Source organism: Ornithodoros turicata, chromosome 4 (genome assembly GCF_037126465.1).
Source record: "Ornithodoros turicata isolate Travis chromosome 4, ASM3712646v1, whole genome shotgun sequence".
Lineage (NCBI taxonomy): Eukaryota > Metazoa > Arthropoda > Arachnida > Ixodida > Argasidae > Ornithodoros > Ornithodoros turicata.
In genome coordinates this window covers 79,250,549-79,269,756 of record NC_088204.1, presented here as the reverse complement: position 1 = coordinate 79,269,756, position 19,208 = coordinate 79,250,549, and the positions used below count along the sequence as shown (strand labels likewise).

General features: G+C 41.2%; 1 protein-coding gene across 1 annotated transcript in view; it reads right to left on the bottom strand.

Moving 5' to 3' along the window:
• The window catches only part of LOC135392038 (protein dimmed-like), a 151,936-nt gene extending 133,505 nt beyond the window's left edge, over positions 1-18,431 (bottom strand). The window contains exon 1 of the mRNA XM_064622661.1: positions 18,353-18,431. The gene's annotated coding sequence lies outside the window, so the exon portion shown is untranslated. The remainder of the gene's footprint in view (positions 1-18,352) is intronic.
• Positions 18,432-19,208: the final 777 nt, after the last annotated feature.

Below are 19,208 nucleotides of genomic sequence, written 5' to 3'. Positions count from 1 at the left end.
CGCTCTGATACGAATAGTATAAGCTACGAATTCAATCCATCAAAAACATGACACACAAAACGTTCCTTTGCCCGTCGGAGTCTATTGAAAAAGCACTCACGCTTCGACAGCGTGCATATTCTCTTGAATAGTAAAGGCCTCTCCATATCCCTGACCCGTTGAAGGGAAGTCGTCACGAAAGAGGTTTATAGTTCTTCCCCCGAACAATACAGACACCCAGAAGGAATACGCGCTAAGGTTCTGATGAGAAAGTATATTTTGATCCTCTGGGAATCTATAAATGCGATCTACTGTACCCTCGCTTCTTTTTCGCCTCCGGGGGTTTTTATCGACACTTCAAGTGGATACGCGGCGAGAAATGTATCGAGAATTCACTCTTTGAAAATGCGTCGTGATCGGTACAGAGAAACGCGTTTACAGAAAAAATGATCCGAGAGATGATCCAAGATGAATGGGTCTCCGACCTAATCCTTTGGCTTTGTCTTTGTGACGATGCTTACAGAGAACTGTACAGTGAAGATGACGTATATATTTTTCGCGCAATTGGCTTATCGAGCGCTAAAGTGAAAATGTTTTATAGATCAATCGATTAATTATTTTTTTTTTACGTCCCCGCGTCACTTTTCATGTACCTATAATTCGTGGATTCACGTCGCAAGAAAAATGTTCACCGTGAGCTACGTCACAGTAGACGGTCTCGGCTCGGGTTCGGTAGTACGAATTTTTAAAACCAAATCACCTGTGGTTAACATACTAAAACAGCAAAAAAGAAAAAAGAAACACGTCATTTTTTTTTTCACGCACTTATATGTAATTCGTGAGTTCACCGTCGCAAGAATTTTTTTTTCACCGCGTGAGCGATGCCACCAGATGACGGTCTCGGGTTCAGTAATACGGATTTTTTTAAAAACGTATTTTTAAAACCAAATCACCCGCAGTTAACATCCTAAAACAGGAAATAAGAAAAAGAAACACGCTTTTTTTTCTTTCTTTCTTTCTTTTTGTGCTCCAGACAACAGTCAGAATCCATTTCACCATCCGCCTGCACATTTTATCATTTTTTCTCAAACATTGCAGAAAACAGCAAAAAAGAAAAAAAGAAACACGTCATTTTTTTTTTCACGCACTTATATGTAATTCGTGAGTTCACCGTCGCAAGAAAATTTTTTTCACCGTGAGCGATGCCACAGATGACGGTCTCAAGTTCAGTAATACGGATCTTTTTAAAAACGTATTTTTAAAACCAAATCACCCGCAGTTAACATCCTAAAACAGGAAATAAGAAAAAGAAACACGCTTTTTTTTCTTTCTTTCTTTCTTTTTGTGCTCCAGACAACAGTCAGAATCCATTTCACCATCCGCCTGCACATTTTATCATTTTTTCTCAAACATTGCAGAAAACAGCAAAAAAGAAAAAAAGAAACACGTCATTTTTTTTTTCACGCACTTATATGTAATTCGTGAGTTCACCGTCGCAAGAAAATTTTTTTCACCGTGAGCGATGCCACAGATGACGGTCTCAAGTTCAGTAATACGGATCTTTTTAAAAACGTATTTTTAAAACCAAATCACCCGCAGTTAACATCCTAAAACAGGAAATAAGAAAAAGAAACACGCTTTTTTTTCTTTCTTTCTTTCTTTTTGTGCTCCAGACAACAGTCAGAATCCATTTCACCATCCGCCTGCACATTTTATCATTTTTTCTCAAACATTGCAGAAAACAGCAAAAAAGAAAAAAAGAAACACGTCATTTTTTTTTTCACGCACTTATATGTAATTCGTGAGTTCACCGTCGCAAGAAAATTTTTTTCACCGTGAGCGATGCCACAGATGACGGTCTCAAGTTCAGTAATACGGATCTTTTTAAAAACGTATTTTTAAAACCAAATCACCCGCAGTTAACATCCTAAAACAGGAAATAAGAAAAAGAAACACGCTTTTTTTTCTTTCTTTCTTTCTTTTTGTGCTCCAGACAACAGTCAGAATCCATTTCACCATCCGCCTGCACATTTTATCATTTTTTCTCAAACATTGCAGAAAACAGCAAAAAAGAAAAAAAGAAACACGTCATTTTTTTTTTCACGCACTTATATGTAATTCGTGAGTTCACCGTCGCAAGAAAATTTTTTTCACCGTGAGCGATGCCACAGATGACGGTCTCAAGTTCAGTAATACGGATCTTTTTAAAAACGTATTTTTAAAACCAAATCACCCGCAGTTAACATCCTAAAACAGGAAATAAGAAAAAGAAACACGCTTTTTTTTCTTTCTTTCTTTCTTTTTGTGCTCCAGACAACAGTCAGAATCCATTTCACCATCCGCCTGCACATTTTATCATTTTTTCTCAAACATTGCAGAAAACAGCAAAAAAGAAAAAAAGAAACACGTCATTTTTTTTTTCACGCACTTATATGTAATTCGTGAGTTCACCGTCGCAAGAAAATTTTTTTCACCGTGAGCGATGCCACAGATGACGGTCTCAAGTTCAGTAATACGGATCTTTTTAAAAACGTATTTTTAAAACCAAATCACCCGCAGTTAACATCCTAAAACAGGAAATAAGAAAAAGAAACACGCTTTTTTTTCTTTCTTTCTTTCTTTTTGTGCTCCAGACAACAGTCAGAATCCATTTCACCATCCGCCTGCACATTTTATCATTTTTTCTCAAACATTGCAGAAAACAGCAAAAAAGAAAAAAAGAAACACGTCATTTTTTTTTTCACGCACTTATATGTAATTCGTGAGTTCACCGTCGCAAGAAAATTTTTTTCACCGTGAGCGATGCCACAGATGACGGTCTCAAGTTCAGTAATACGGATCTTTTTAAAAACGTATTTTTAAAACCAAATCACCTGCAGTTAACATCCTAAAACAGGAAATAAGAAAAAGAAACACGCTTTTTTTTCTTTCTTTCTTTCTTTTTGTGCTCCAGACAACAGTCAGAATCCATTTCACCATCCGCCTGCACATTTTATCATTTTTTCTCAAACATTGCAGAAAACAGCAAAAAAGAAAAAAAGAAACACGTCATTTTTTTTTTCACGCACTTATATGTAATTCGTGAGTTCACCGTCGCAAGAAAATTTTTTTCACCGTGAGCGATGCCACAGATGACGGTCTCAAGTTCAGTAATACGGATCTTTTTAAAAACGTATTTTTAAAACCAAATCACCTGCAGTTAACATCCTAAAACAGGAAATAAGAAAAAGAAACACGCATTTTCTTTCTTTCTTTCTTTTTGTGCTCGAGACAACAGTCAGAATCCATTTCGCCATCCGCCTGCACATTTTATCATTTTTTCTCAAACTTTGCAGAAAACAGCAAAAAAGAAAAAAAGAAACACGTCATTTTTTTTTCACGCACTTATATGTAATTCGTGAGTTCACCGTTCGCAAGAAAATTTTTTTCACCGTGAGCGATGCCACAGATGACGGTCTCGGGTTCAGTAATACGAATTTTTTTTTAAAAACGTATTTTTAAAACCAAATCACCTGTGGTTAACATCTTAAAACGGGAAATGAAACAAAAGAAACACGTCATTTTTTTTTTCCTAGCTTCACGTCGCAAGAAAAATTTTCATAGCGAGCGATGCCACCAGATGACTGTCTCAGGTTCAGTAATACGGATTTTTTAAAAAAAACGTATTTTTAAAACCAAATCACCCGCAGTTAACATCCTAAAACAGGAAATAAGAAATAGGAAACACGCCTTTTTTTTTCTTTCTTTCTTTCTTTCTTTTTGTGCTCCAGACAACAGTCAGAATCCATTTCACCATCCGCCTGCACATTTTATCATTTTTTTTCTCAAACTTTGCAGCAGCACAAAGCAAAGGTATAGGTAAACACTACCCGTCACCCGACGCGTTCGCATGAAGCTTTCCAGCGTCCCATTGTTCGTATTTCAGTCGTACCGCAAGGTATTTCCCGCGTACATGCCGTTCGCAATCGCGGGGAATCCCCCCCCTTCTCGCTGCTGTTGGTCAAGCAATATAGCGGAGGCACACGAGTACGACGACGTGCGCGGACGTAGGATTCTCCAGATCTTCCATAATAGATACTCGAGGGGACGGTGGAAAGTACGGTAGCTTTCTGCTGACACACACACACACACACTTTTTTACTTTATTCGCGGAAAGACTGTCTTTTCGTGCGTGTAACGTGAGTTTACGTAGTGAGTTATACCGCGAACTTTGCCGGCTTCTCCGCTTGCGTTTATTTGCGTCGTAGTATAGGTTGTCGGCTCGTAGAGAAATTGCTACGACGAAAACGAAGAGACACACGGTTGTGAAACTTGGAACCTGTTTTAGCTAAAGCTGGGGCGATTCCAAGATGGCGCTAATGATATTTCTCCGACGCTTCCGACCGAACAAACAACGATGGAATCAGTGCGACTCCTATATAGTCGGTGAATTTGAATATAATATTCAATTATTTTAATTGAAGTATTTGAATATATTTGTATTTGAATTTGACTCGTTTAGTCTAGGGATTCTTCTCTTTTGTGCCTCTGACCTCCATTTCCCGGAGAAATGCAATAAATAAACGCATAAAAAAATACATAATCTATAAGTTCAATTTTTCGTCGATGTCATTCTGGCTAAACTTTATAATAAGGTTCGCTTCTCAGTATTAGGGGGGGAGAACACTCATTAAAAGGACAGTCCGATAGGGAGGAGGAAAAATTATGTCGCGGAGTGGGTATCCGTGCCGGCGGCCACTCTGCTGCTGACACCGTCGGCCGGGTTCGAACCAACAACCTTGAAAAGCCGACGCGTTCACCTTAAAACTGATCCCGCAGGAACCTGCGCCCTTCGAGACCGGCGCGTGACTCAAGTTCTGATCCCGGTATCGACTGTGTTCATCTATACGGTAACTTGCGGTATCCAGTATATACTCTGCGAGGCCCATATAGGAAGCGTGACCACCCCCTCAACACTCCGAGCAACACGCAAACCGCTCGGTAAAAGGACATCCCCGCCCTGCCTCTCCAGCCCTTTTTTTTGAAAACGTCTTCGATCGTGAAAACAGTGTTAAGCAGCGTTGTTAGAGCGTTTGGCGACGTGGAGAACACGAATATTCAAAATACGCCGGAAATCGAAAAATCAAGCTGAAAACGTCTTAGATATTGAAAACAGTGCTAAATAGCGTTTTTAGAGCGATTGGCGACGTGGAGAACACGAATATTCAAAATACACCGGAAATCGCTCCGGTCATGAGACGGCTTTTTTTTCTTCTGTTTTTCTGCTGAATATGGGCGTTTCTCCCGCGAGCCTGTATGACATTTTGTTGACGTAAACACCGCAGTACACACAATCCCGCAGATGATGAGGATTACCGATTGACTGAGGTGATGATGACTCATCTCCTCATTATTTTTTTTTCTTCTATCCTTCACCATCACCCCCATTACCACCATCACCAAAGAACTGTACCTTTAAAAATGATTATGATGGACTAGAAAGGCCGTATAAATGATATCCCCATATACGATGAAGACGACGATTTTTTGTCTAACGGGACTGCGACAAAATGATTATGATGCAAAAAAAAAAAAACATGATTATGATGGACTAGAAAAACCGTAAAATGATGTCACGTACTATAGGATGAAGATGACGACTTGTTGTCCAACGGAACTGGGACAAAAAGAAAAAAAAAATTAAAATCGAGTCAGGATCATTTTGCTCGCCAGACAAATAATCCCCTCGACATTCGTCGTTCAAATTCACGAGACCGTGTAATCTGAACGGACACCCGATTCGAATATCTTTCAGTTCCGTTAGAATTGGCTGAGCGGAAAACGGACTTCATTACAAGCTTCACGAACGCCATATACTGCGCACGCAGAACACGCGTGCACGAATACATATATGTATGTCCGTATATATAATCAGGCAGTCCTATAACTAACTGCACTACACACAAAAGGAGACAGACAATCAGAGGGCTGCACACTGCTGACTGCTGAGCCTTCATTTTCCAACGAGCATACTGTTTTTCATATAACCAGCATTATTATGTACAGTCTTTGCCCTTTCGTTGACGATGTTCCGGATATGTGGAGGACGTTTTCTAAATTGGTTTGTTATCGTGTAAGGATATCGGTTTCGTGGACGTCGACAAAACTGCGTGTGTGCGGATTGACAAGTTGTAGGCGGAAGAACAGCGGCGGAGGCTGCTCATTAAAGAGCGGAGAGCCGAGAAACCAGCTTCCGGATGGATATCGCGGCGACGCCGGAAGAGCAAGGGGGGGTTAGATAATGATTATGCTGAGCCTGACAGGAGGTCGCGGTGCGATTTTTGTGTGCACGGCGAACACATATGTGAGCGCACTAAAGCGCAGAACATTTCTTCCCGTAGAATGAAAGCTGCTGTTACTTTGACAGCAACTACAAAAACAAAAACAGAAAAAAACTATTTTTTAAACGATAAACGGGATTTTTATATATCTAAAGCACTATCTCTATCGCACTATATCTATATCTATCTATATATCTATATATATCTATCTATATATCTATCTATCTATATCTATCTATATATCTATATATATATATATATATATCGCACTAAAGCGCAGAACATTTCTTCCCGTAGAATGAAAGCTGCTGTTACTTTGACAGCAACAACAAACACAAAAACAGAAAAAAACTATTTTTTAAACGATAAACGGGATTTCTATATATCCGTTGCGTCGTTCATGATTTAAGCGCCGGGCGAAAGCGTCACTGCCTGACACCAAGTTGACGCCAAGTTTTTAGGGTGGTGTTGTGTGTTGTTGTTGTTGTTGTGTGTAAGTATTTTCTGAATCGAATGTACATAATACTGTCTCTAGTTGTAACTGCACGTTGTACGGTATAGTGTCTCGGGTGTGTTGTGTGTTGTTACCGTCAATAAATGTTCCTGTTACGATAAATAAATAAATAAATTGTGGTTCAGGAAGCGGCAATTTACGCTGTTCGCTGTTCTGACCAGAATATGTTTAATAGGCATTTGGATACACCAAAGTACATCGTTCGCGCGTTACATTACGATGCGATGCGATACGATATTATATGAGCCCCACTAATACTGATTCAACACTACTACGAGTACTACGAGAATGCCGTAAGTTCAAGGCACAGAACAACGGGCAACCTTCGAGGAAATTAACGGCAGGAAAGAGATACCCCGCCCTTATAATGACGGAAATGTATCGTGTATAAAGGGGAAAAAGCGACCGACAAGACACCAGGACGTTTTTGCTATGACACATTCGTCAAGAACGTGGAGCACCTTTTCAACGTTCGGAGAGGTGTAGGACAGAACGAGCTACTCGTAACCAGACTTGTACGTAACGGGTAACGGGTAATTGCGTTACTAGTAATCAATTACTTTTTTGAGTAATTTGTAACGTAATCGATTACTTTTGGGGCCCAGTAATTTTTTGAGTAATTCAATTACAATTTTCAGTAATCAATTACCAAGTAATCGATTACTTGGAAACTAAAGAATCCACATTGTTCGGGACGACGCACACACACACACATATGGGATGATTCACCGCCGCGAGAAGACAAAACCAACTGCCCTCTGCAAGTTCGGTGCAAGGAGATAATCATCGGAGATAATCCGACTATTGGGGGCTGCATTGGAAACCACACCCGTGTTCCGCACGTGTAGTGCATTTTTGAGTCCACTGTCCTCTCCCCATTCATGTGTACTATCTATCCGTAACCCGGCCTGTATGCAGTAAGTTGAACTATAGGTTGTACCGGGTACCTGGTGAGTCATTTGTGGGAGTTCCAGTTGGGACTATTTTCTGCTTTTGCAATTCTGCTTCAATGCTGACTTCGTTTTTGCTTCGTTTCGCTTCGCTTTTGCTCAGTTTCCTTTTTTTTGTGCGTATCTTTTTTTTCTATATCTTTTTTCTATCTTTTTTTATATCGTTTTCTCAGATATCGAAAGTAATTGGCAAAGTAACGCGTTACTTTTCAAGGCGTTACTTCATTACTTTTTCCGGCAAGTAATTTGTAACGGTAAAAAATTACTTTTCCGTACAAGGTAACGGTAATCAATTACTTTTTTTTAGTAACGTGTACAAGTCTGCTCGTAACCACCCTAGTCGTTCCCAGTTACAGAATTATTAAAAGAAAAATTCCTTAAAACTGATCCCGCTGAATTTTTTTAAAGAAAAATATGGAGATTGTGGCTCCACACGCAAGTGCATGAAAAATGTATTGTCTGGTAGATTTCAGTGACTTCTACCGCATAATGAGGATAGATTTTCGGTTTGGACCTTACAATCTCTTATAACGCGCTATATGAAAACGAGAAAAAAAGAGTCGCATTTCCTGCTTCCTTCACTTCTGTGATCACTCGCAAAATAAATATATGCCTTAGACGACAACTCTAATCTCATTAGACGGTAGATCTAAAATCGATTCACCTACAATAATTGGTCTTCGTTGAACCGTCTACTCATGCAAAATTCGTTCGTATGTCAGATTGGAGCCAGGTACAAGCTGCAACATAGTTATATATACAGGGCGTTTCTTTTTATCTGCAAGAAATTTTCATAAAAAAAGGGGAGTTCTCTTTGGACGCTCTTACTTTTGTCATAGGATTACTCGACGGGACTGCTACAAAGAAGCCGTATTTTTTCCCAATTAGAGCCCTAATTAACAGAGGTACTTTAATCAACTTTTGAATTATTCACTTTAGGGAGCACGTTGCAATTGCGATATTAAAGCCTGATGTCCACATGGTCCGCTCGAATCACCGATGAAGCACAAACGTAATCGCAGTGCGCGCCACAAACCTAACTATTGCAGCTCTGTCGTCTGCTGCAAAGCGCAAGTGATCTCCAAAAGAGCGACAGTGACGTAGATATCTCCTCCCTCACTTAACGTCACAGAAAAACGTCATATGCGATTCAGGCAAACCCTTATCGCGACATGTTTCACAATCCTTGTTTTCGTTTTTTTTTTTCTTTTTCTTTTTTTGCTTGCAAGGACCTTTGTGCATCACCACTACGTAGCAGCTCCCCAAGCAGCACAATGTACTGAAAGTCGAGTGCAATAGGGGTGGACGGTATGTGTCTTATCAATGTTCTGTACTTTCATGAATCCGTTCAAGGCCTTTCACCTACCCGTCCACCCCTATTGCACTCGACTTTCAGTGCATTTTGCTGCTTGGGTATATCTTATGGTACCGGTGAAGGCCAAGAGCCGTCTCCAGCAGAATGAACGGAGTGATACGGCGAGCGACTCCGAACACATGAAGGAAGAAAAGAAAGCAGAAAAGAAAAACAAAACAAAGATCGAGACACATTTACATATCTGATTTACAGCAGATGGCAGAGGTCAAATAGTTAGGTCCGTAGCGCGCGCTGTGATTACTTTTGCGCTTCGTCAGTGGTTCCAGCGCATCACGTGGACATCAGGCTTTAATATTGCTATTGCAATGTGCTCCCTAAAGTCAATAATTAAAAATCGGATAAGAATATCTCCCTTAATTAGTCCCCTAATTGAGAAAAATGCGGTTTCCTATAGCAGCAGCCCCGTCGAGTAATCCCATGACAAAAGTAAAAGCGTCCTAAGGCAGCTCTCCTTTTTAGGAAAATTTGTTGCAGATAGAAAGAAACACCCTGTATAACAAGTATATAACACATAAGCAGAATATATACATATAACACAGCAGTATATATAAATATATATAATATAAAACACACACATATACGTATATATATATATATATATATATAAAAGTGAAATAATAAGACTTGGACTACAGATTACAGGAACGTTAACAAAAACTAATTTATTTAATGGGCAATTTAACACATAGATTAAATTTTTTTAATCTATGTGTTAAATTGCCCATTAAATAAATTAGTTTTTGTTAACGTTCCTGTAATCTGTAGTCCAAGTCTTATTATTTCACTTTTATTCAACTTCGTAGCCGTTTGATATATTAACCTATTTGTCATATATATATATATATATATATACTGGAAGAAAGGGGTTCGGGCGACCGCGAAATTAAATAGGTACTAACAAAATATGAGGCAGACAACGAAGATGTAGGAAGTAGAAAAAGGGGGAGTTATTTATTTACTAGTGGAAAGTTAAGGGGGAAGTCAACGTTGCGGCGGAAGCTCCGCCTTCGTCAGGACTGAAGAATGACAAATGACACTTGGAGTTTTATACAGTGCTACAATGACGTCACAATCGGGGGGTCCCGCCACCTGGCGGCCGTCAGCAGGTCAAGTACAAGGAAGTGGACTCACTCAGCATGACTCAACCACTTCCTTGTACTTTTCTTCACTTAATACTTTACTGGCTTCGCACTGGGCTTTCAGAGGCGAGTTTCTCACCCTAACGGGAGAACATCACGTTCCACGTGACCTTCCGACGCCACTCGCTCAAACGTCGCCCACCTACGCATTGCTGATGAAGGCCCAATAAGGCCGAAACAGCTGTCCAATGCTGGTGTGGCGACGTTTGGGACTTACAAACATATGTTCAACGTGCAGCCAAAGAGCCTCTGCTAATTTTCTTCACTTATATATATATATATATATATATATACATATAAAACAGCAGTACATAACACACAGAATAATACATGATAGGGACGTAACAGAAGCCCCCTTGCATGCGCGCTTTGAGAGGGAGGCTGCGCGACCACGTTATAATGGGATAATGTAACTACAGTAAAACCTCGTTAATTCGAATCGCACGGGACCGACGAAAATGTTCGAATTATCCGAATGTCGAATTATCGAACGGGCAACAAAATACGAGGTGCACTTGCCGTTAACGACGTACCTTTATTGTGAAGAGAACTGCGAGAGCGTGGTTTGGCTTTGGCTTTGGTGATCTGAGCGTTTAAAACAACCTTTCTGATAGCCGCGAGGTGCCGCACTGCTTCGGGACCGACGGATATGTACATATACTACACCAGCTACACCCGCTATGTATACATATATTGAGAGAAGTTAGTCGCAAAAAGTTAAGACTTGTTACTCTGCATTCAGGGGTTGTTAGCTGTTGGCAAATGGAGCCAGGTGGCACTGAAATGAAAACAGGAGTCCAGTTGCTGTTTTTGTCTGTGTGTGTTTTAGCGCCGCGAAGCGACTGTTGCTATATGAGCGGCATGAGCCAGATGGAGAGAGGGCACGGGACAGGGGGGTAAGCACGCGTCCAGGGCCGACTTCAGGGTGAACTGTGCCGAGATCCGTCTGAAAAGCCGGTGTCGGGAATGGAACCCGCATCGCTTCCAAGTCTCGGCGTTGAAAGCGATCACCCTAACCATATATGCCGCACGGGAGCTGATAGTCCCAGTTGGTGTGACGCACGCAAACACACCTTATCAGCATTGATTGCATGATCACGGTTAAAGATAACAAAGATGACCCCCTAAGGAAATGTCCAAGAGCTCTGATGGTCAAACACTGCAACGATGAGTTAGCCCCCAAGGACTAATCCCAGGGAGGACTTGCTGTGACCTTGCCCACGGAAAACGCACACGTTCGTGGACAGCACAGTGGAGGAGGACGAGCTTAGCTTCTGCAGACGCTCCACAAGTCACGTGATTATGTTTCACGTACTCCATGTTTGTAACTTTTTTTTTCGTGCTAGCACCGCGAAGCAGTTACGGCCATCCAACATAGTGGCCGTGACAGCATAGCCTACTGAACTTTCTCTGTGCCATGGAACTTCTCAAGAAGCTGTTATTATTGTAATGCCATTAATCATACACTGATTGATTTGTTTCTCCTTTTTCGGGAATGGCGAGTTCACTTTCGTCCTGCTAATCTTTTCTATTTTTATCTAATTCCTAATCTGTTCCTTCCTAATATAACTCCGAACTCTCGCTGCTGAATATCAGCGTTTGAAAGGGACTGAACGGCGTAAATATTATTACTTTTTTTATTTAAAAAACGTGTTTCAAATATTGTTATGTTTCTTATCTCTTACTTTTCGTATCTGCTACTCTTTCGTATGAAATACCTTTTTTACAAAGAAAATGTTCTATGTTTAAAATCAAACGCAACTTGCGCTTTGTGTACACAACACGAGCCTCCAACTCAAATCGAGCTGTGGGCGGCATTGACCTTATAGACTATGAAGGAGCGCACGGAAAAGAGGTGACCGTAATGGTCATCAAATACCAGTGATGGCCGCTAACTACTTCTACAGTAGTTTAACTATAACTACTAACTACTTTGTGATTGAGTAGTTTAACTAGTAGTTCAACTACTTTTCAGTGGAGTAGTTAAAACAACTTTTTTAACTACTGCAATGTAGTTTAACTACATCTATAACTACTTAACGTTGTCCACCAACACCAATCCCTTGTAGTGTTCTTGGACAGTGAATGTGAAAATGAAATACGAATCACAAGCAATAATAAACTTTGGCTCAAGCCATTGCTACGATCGTCAAATACAAAGCTCGCGGCGGGATTCTTTCTGTGCCTACGCGATAAACTAAGTTGCAGAATTATTTCGCAGCAAATGAGACTTCACGAGAGAGACTTCAACTTCACTAGACAAGCATTAAAAGTGAAGATTTAGTACACATGCACGACACAATTGCTCTGCACCTCCGTTCTTATCAAACAAGTAGCTCAAGGTAAAAGTCGGAAGCACAATCGTGCCGTAAAACTTGCGGCAAAATCGGAAGTAGTTGGCGTCCTCCAGTAACCTAACTACTGTAGTTAACTACTTAAAATAGTAGTTTAACTAGTAGTTGCCACTACATTTCTGCAAGTAGTTGATAACTACTTTTTAACTACAATCAGGTAGTTTAACTAGTAGTTTAACTACATGTAGTTAACTACTGGCCATCACTGTCAAATACTCTAAAATACCATGAAATTAAAAAAACAATAGCAAAGAAAATCAGTAAGCCGCCTTCCCAGTACGATGTATTGAAAAGAAATTCGTAGTTCTTCACCTATGATTATGACCATGACTATATATATACAGAGGCACCAATATTATCTCCTATACGCACTGTATTGTCGCAATTTCCTACATTTCTAAGTAGAAAAGGAAAGGGAAAAAGCCGAGAGAGAAGAGCGAGCTGATTCCATTGACACTGAACGGCTTCGTACATTAATATGGCTCGCAAAATAATAATAATAACAATAATAAAACTGAATAATCCCCGTACATAACCGCACATTCCTAATTTCGGGCGCATGACACCTGGAGAGAATGCTACTTCTATAAGCTCGTGAACTATATAGTGTTAGTTTTTCAACGTGGTCGTTCGTATAGTTGCGTTCGAAGATCAGCAGAAGATTGCTGTTGATCGTTACTTGTTGAGGTTCATGCTCACACACTTTCGTGCTGCCTAACCATGGACAGGACCATCCCTACGCCACGCAAAGTGTAAGAATAATGCTTGGAAACCTGGTTTCATTCTTCATTCATTTCTGTATAGAGGGCTGTTTCCTCCTGTCCGTTGGTCGAAAGGCCGTCGGGCCCGCAGAAAATCTGGTTGCGGGCCACATGCGGCCCGCGTGTTTGTGACCCCTGGCGTACAAGTTCAATCTGACAACTTTGGCACCATTGGACGGATATAGTAAGAGCTGGCAGTGACCTGCCAGATGCGCAACTATTGCAGGACGACAACAAACACATGTAGTGACACTGCTGGCCGACAGTGTTTTTCTTCTTCTCCTTTCCTCTCTCTTTCTTTTTTTTTTTTTTTTTTTTTTTTGCGCGCTAAACAGTTGTGAAGCCAAGCGGAAACTCCGGGTGGAAATGGGGTTTTACCTTGAAAAGGGGCAGACCATAAACATAAGGTGATTCAGTTGAGTCATTCAGTTTTAGCCGTTGTGAGGTTTTTGCTAAACTCGGATCTCGATGCACTTGACTTCACTCGAATACGTCCGGGGGAGAAAAGGGAAAGGGAGTGTTTGGGGGTAGGGATAAGAAAATATACAGAACAAGGAAGCGCGACGTACTACATGAAAAAAGAAGAAGAAAACAAAACAAAGAAGACACGCAATACTACGGACAAATGGACTGAATACGTGTGAGAAATACGAAGATAGAAATGTGTATGGGAATATGGACGGAAAGATAAACGATGAAATATAGGGCTATTTCATCATCTGAGCGATATACGTTAACGCTCTGGGCCATCGGTGTGTATCGCTTCTCTATCACTCCATCAATTATATATATTGATTATGTTATTGATACTGATTATGATTGTGATTTATTATGATATTGATATTGTATATATATATATATATATAAGTTGATTGATTGATTATAAAAAACGTTATATCGCCATTATGCGTACCTATATTTACACTATATTTACATGCTTCTGCATTACGTAGCTGATGTACGTGGATACTGGCGTCACTAATGTAAGAATGTACTATACCGAATTTAGGCGATGCACGGAGTCCGTGAATATAACCTTATACAGTGAACCCTCGTTATTATGACCATGGTCGTTCCCGAAAATTTTTGTCATAATGCGGAATTGTCATATTAACGGGCGAGATTTGCAGAGGTTCCACAGCATTGTCCCCCAAGAGTATGGTCATAGAGCGCGTATGTCAGATTATCGGGGGTCATATTAACGAGGGTTCACTGTAATCAGTTACAAATGCAAAGTTTAGGCGGTACATCCTTCGAACACGCGCCGCGGTACAGTATACTGACGGGGGGGGGGGGGATATGTTTAATGCGAAGTAAGAAGGAAAGGGAAAGGTTAGCCACGGTGTGGGCTTGCTATTCCCTAATGCTTTCAAGCAAACAGAAGAAAACAGCTGGGGTACAGAAAATTATCAAAAAATACAGAAGTAACAGCTCCTTCACTAATCGTTGCGCATCAGAGAGTGCCCAGGAGTTTAGATTCCCGAAGGAATCGTGTCAGCGCAGACGTGACTTCAGCGTGCTGGGTAGGGCCAAGTAGCACCGCGAGGGGATCCCACGGGATACTGACGGGATCCCATCCTTGTGAACACAGAGCGGACACGACAGTATACCCATCGCACGTATATCGAATAACCGTCACGGCAACGGGATTTAGGCGGTATACGTCATCGCTTAGCCAACAATCCGATTGGAAACAGCGTTACAACAAAGGGATTGAGCAATGGAGGGGACGTCATACTTGTTCGAACATCGCTATATCGCGGTGTTTTGACTCGTTCCGCCTCAGGTATATCGAACAATCGCCATACAATGGGATTCAGTCGGTACGCCGTCTTATGTATGTATCAGTATAACGTCACAGCAAGACAGAATACGCCATCGCCGTGTGTCGAAGTTTGGATCGCGATACTTTTTTTTAATCGTTATCGGAAAAGTTTTTCCGTTACAAATTTATGGTAAAGCGATCTCTGTATCGTAACCGATACCGATATTTTTATAGTGCCCTCATTCCTGCTTCACCTGTCATATTTCTTACCTTTATTCATTGTCAATGCGCCGCCTGGCGCGGACAGTGACAAGGATAGCTTTTCGAGCGTTTACCGTGTCTTCAAAATGCTTCAGCGGAACGTCGGTTCAGTGTCTGTGCTGACACGCTTACAGGAAAGCGCACTATACGATACAGGATGATAGACGAAAATTTTGAGGGTCAGTTATTGCTGAAACTCAATGAAAGTGTCTAATCTGACGATAATTGTTCCGCTTTTTTGTTGCAAAACTGTCTTCTCCTAATTCGCTATACAGTCAAACTCCTTTATAGCGAACACCATTTTAACGAAAATACCACTACAGCAAAATTTTTTTGCGGTCCCGCTGGAGCCCTATAGGTCAAATAATGGACATCCTTTTTAACGAAAATACCTTTGCTGCAATTTTTTTTTGCTGTCCCCTGAGTTTCGTTGTAAAGGAGTTTGACTGTATTACTCAAATGCAATATTCCCGAAAAAAAAAACGGGATTTCGATGTTACAGATTTCATGCGACTTCTTCGCATTTTGAAGCGAAAGTACCGGGTAAAATATCGCGTTACTTTTTTTCGGTACCTCATTACATTAAAAAGGAAGTATCGATGTCGGTCTTTCGGTACTTTTTAATCAAGCAACGCGTATATGGGTATCGCGATACCATATTTTGGTAACGGGTACAATACTGGACACGATCAACGCAATAAGCACTGTTGCTGCAACATGATATGGGCGGTACATATAGTCTATACGGCCCAGCAGTACCGCTGTACAACGATGCGGTACTTTGCATCAGTGAAACTGCCTTTATTGTTACAACGAACTCCACCGTAACCAATCGAGCGTCTATACAACGTGCAGACCTGCACAACCGAACCCGCATTGGACGTGTAACTAGGCCAGAATTCGAAGCGTGATAGACCTGCTTCTCTCGCCTTTATCGAACACGCCTTGGTACATATCGACATTGGCATCTGCCCCGAAAGCGAGAGACGAACTGCTTGGAGTAGATATCGACTGCTGCTACTATTGTGGCGAAGATTATACCCACTGCATGGCTCCCCATCAATGCGATCGAAGAGATACGGTGCCGTACCGGCGGGACATGCTTGCTGTGTGTGTGTGTATTATAGTATATCCCGTTTAAAGCAAACATACTCTAAACTACTTTTCGAAATATGGATGACGGACCGCGATATTGCGAAAAGTGACAGGAATAGGAACGTTGCAGAAGGATATCTTCTGGGTTCAAGTACGCACTTCACGTGCTATAGGCGCGGCGCAATAATATTTTAGAGCTGTTGAGGGTGCATGGAAGCATTAAATGGAGATCAGAACGTCGGATGATATCTTTGCTGTGTAGGCGTGACTTTATGAAAGTGGGCTGTGAAGTACACACACACAGAGAGAGAGAGTAGCTAACTTATCCTCACATTTGTTCGATTACATAAGCAGGGCAGGAAAATGGGATGGACATACAACGTAATGTAATAATGTAATGCAAAGGACTAACCCCACTTTTTTTTAGGTAACCAACGAACTAACAAAAAAAAAATGCAGTGTCATAAGTGCAACAAATTGCAAGATGTTGATGCTAACCTCGAATGAGTCAGGACTGGCTATACTCTAGTATAGTCGCCAAATACTGCACTTTCCTAATATTGGTTCCTCAAGTGTTGCGGAGAAACACCTCATCTCATCGTCATTCATGTATAGCTGTTGTTGTTAATATTGGTAGAGCATTGCTTCTTGAATAAAATATCACGCGAGCAGTGTATGTTACATGGCCTATATAGGGAATAAAATATCTGCGATATTTTAATCTAATTTGTATACAATTTATCAATTTTCATCAACACGAATGTCTGTCACACTGCCACAAGTTAATCGTCATGTGAAGGTTAGATTGCACTCAACACTACAGCGTGTTTGTCACCCAAAATCATTGCTGAGCAGCTATTGATCACATTGCAAAACTTGAGCCATTGAACGTCTGAAGTGAATTGTACAGGTTCAAGTTTTTCTACTTAATGTACAATGATTTTCTAGGTATTGATCCTACGTCTTATCTTCACCCACCTGTGCGCCAAGTCAAGTAGACTCATTCACTCAAAAGCAGTCCGACCTTACAAGGCGTCTACTGATATTTTCAAGTATACATTTTTTTTATCCAACCATTGGTGAATGGAATACACTCCCCCCCCCCCCCCCCCCAGTATTGTGTCCCCTGGATCCATTGAGCCCTTTGTTAAGCAACTAGAAACTTTGTATTCATAGATATTATCTCTATTTACAGGTAGTGGGCTGCATTCGTGTTACTCGTATTATTTAAAGTTTGTCTACGTGTATTAACATCACAGCGTATATTGATTGGTGGTAGTGGGCTGCCTTTCTTATTTTGTAGCGTATTAATTATACAGTGTATATTGAATGTACCTGCTTGGCCCTGGGATGGGCCTGCAGTATTGCTAAATAAAATAAACGAAAATAACACTGTACTTTAATGTTGCAGTGTAGTCAGAAGCGACGGTTTCGATAATCTCCGAGTAATAAAACCTGCGTTCGGTCATTTCGAAACAACGGGTGCTTCAATACAACGAATAGCTCCAGACTCCCATTCATTCTTTCATCTCTCGCTACTGGAGCAGAAACAGCAAATATGCGCAGAGTCCAACACAAAAACGATACATAAATTTACGAACTTCATACGCAGTACGTTGAAGTCGATTTGCATGGGCCCAATTTCGAAAGAACTTGCAAAACTTCCGGATAACGTGCCGGATCTAAAATAACTCCACCTCGTGTCCTGATACAACAACATTTTTCCGTACACTGTCGTCTGCTAACAAGAAAACATGGCTGCAGCTAACAAATTCCGCAGCGTGATGGGTACGGGCGAAAGTAGCAGGGTAGCGGTGAAAGTGACAGAGACCCACTAACCTGTTGAGGGAGAAGCCACGTGTGTCTTGCAGCGGTGGTTTAATCCGATCGGCTGCCAAGTCCAGTATGAGCAGCTCCGAGAGGTCGCTGCCAGCTGCACGCCGCCAGGCGACGCTGGCAACGGCGATCGTCTACGATCGTCTGCTGCGCTCGTGTCGTCTGCAATGCTTGCGCGATGCAGACGGTAAAGCGGTCGACGGATTGTTGTTCTGCAATCATAAGGGCCGGTCTTGAATTGAGACTTGCAATCGGCGACCTGCTGCAGTTGATAGTTAGAGGCCTAGTTCTTTTTTTTTTTCTTGCAAGAACGGGGAATGCTGTTTGCGTTGAAGTGTGTGGGAACTACGTCTAATTTAGTAGAGCGATGCCATTTGTCTGCAAATGTTGACAGAAGCCTTTGCATCTGTAAAACAAAACGAAACTAACAAATGCAGACGAAAATCATTGCGATTGCTTTGCAGTGAGATTCGATGACATCAAAAACATGACTTCTGCATGCACGCGTACAGAAATCTCGACACACTACAAACATTGAATTTTACGATGGAAAATAAACGCACCATTTACCGCTGTATCTACGCTATACGCAATCCGCTATGGCTTCATAACGATGAATATTCATTATTACCACCACAAAAACCCAAACACGTAATACAAACAAGAACAACAACAAGACAGCCATTAACGAGCGCACAGACCCCACTTTTTATCTCGATATATCTACATCCTCCATACAAACACCACTTAATGTCGAAGCAACTCAAAATAAGTGTTTTGACAGTGACTTCTTCCTTGCAGTATCCTTGGCTGCCACACATGGTGGTTATTAATACTACCGGCCTGCCATACTTGTTTC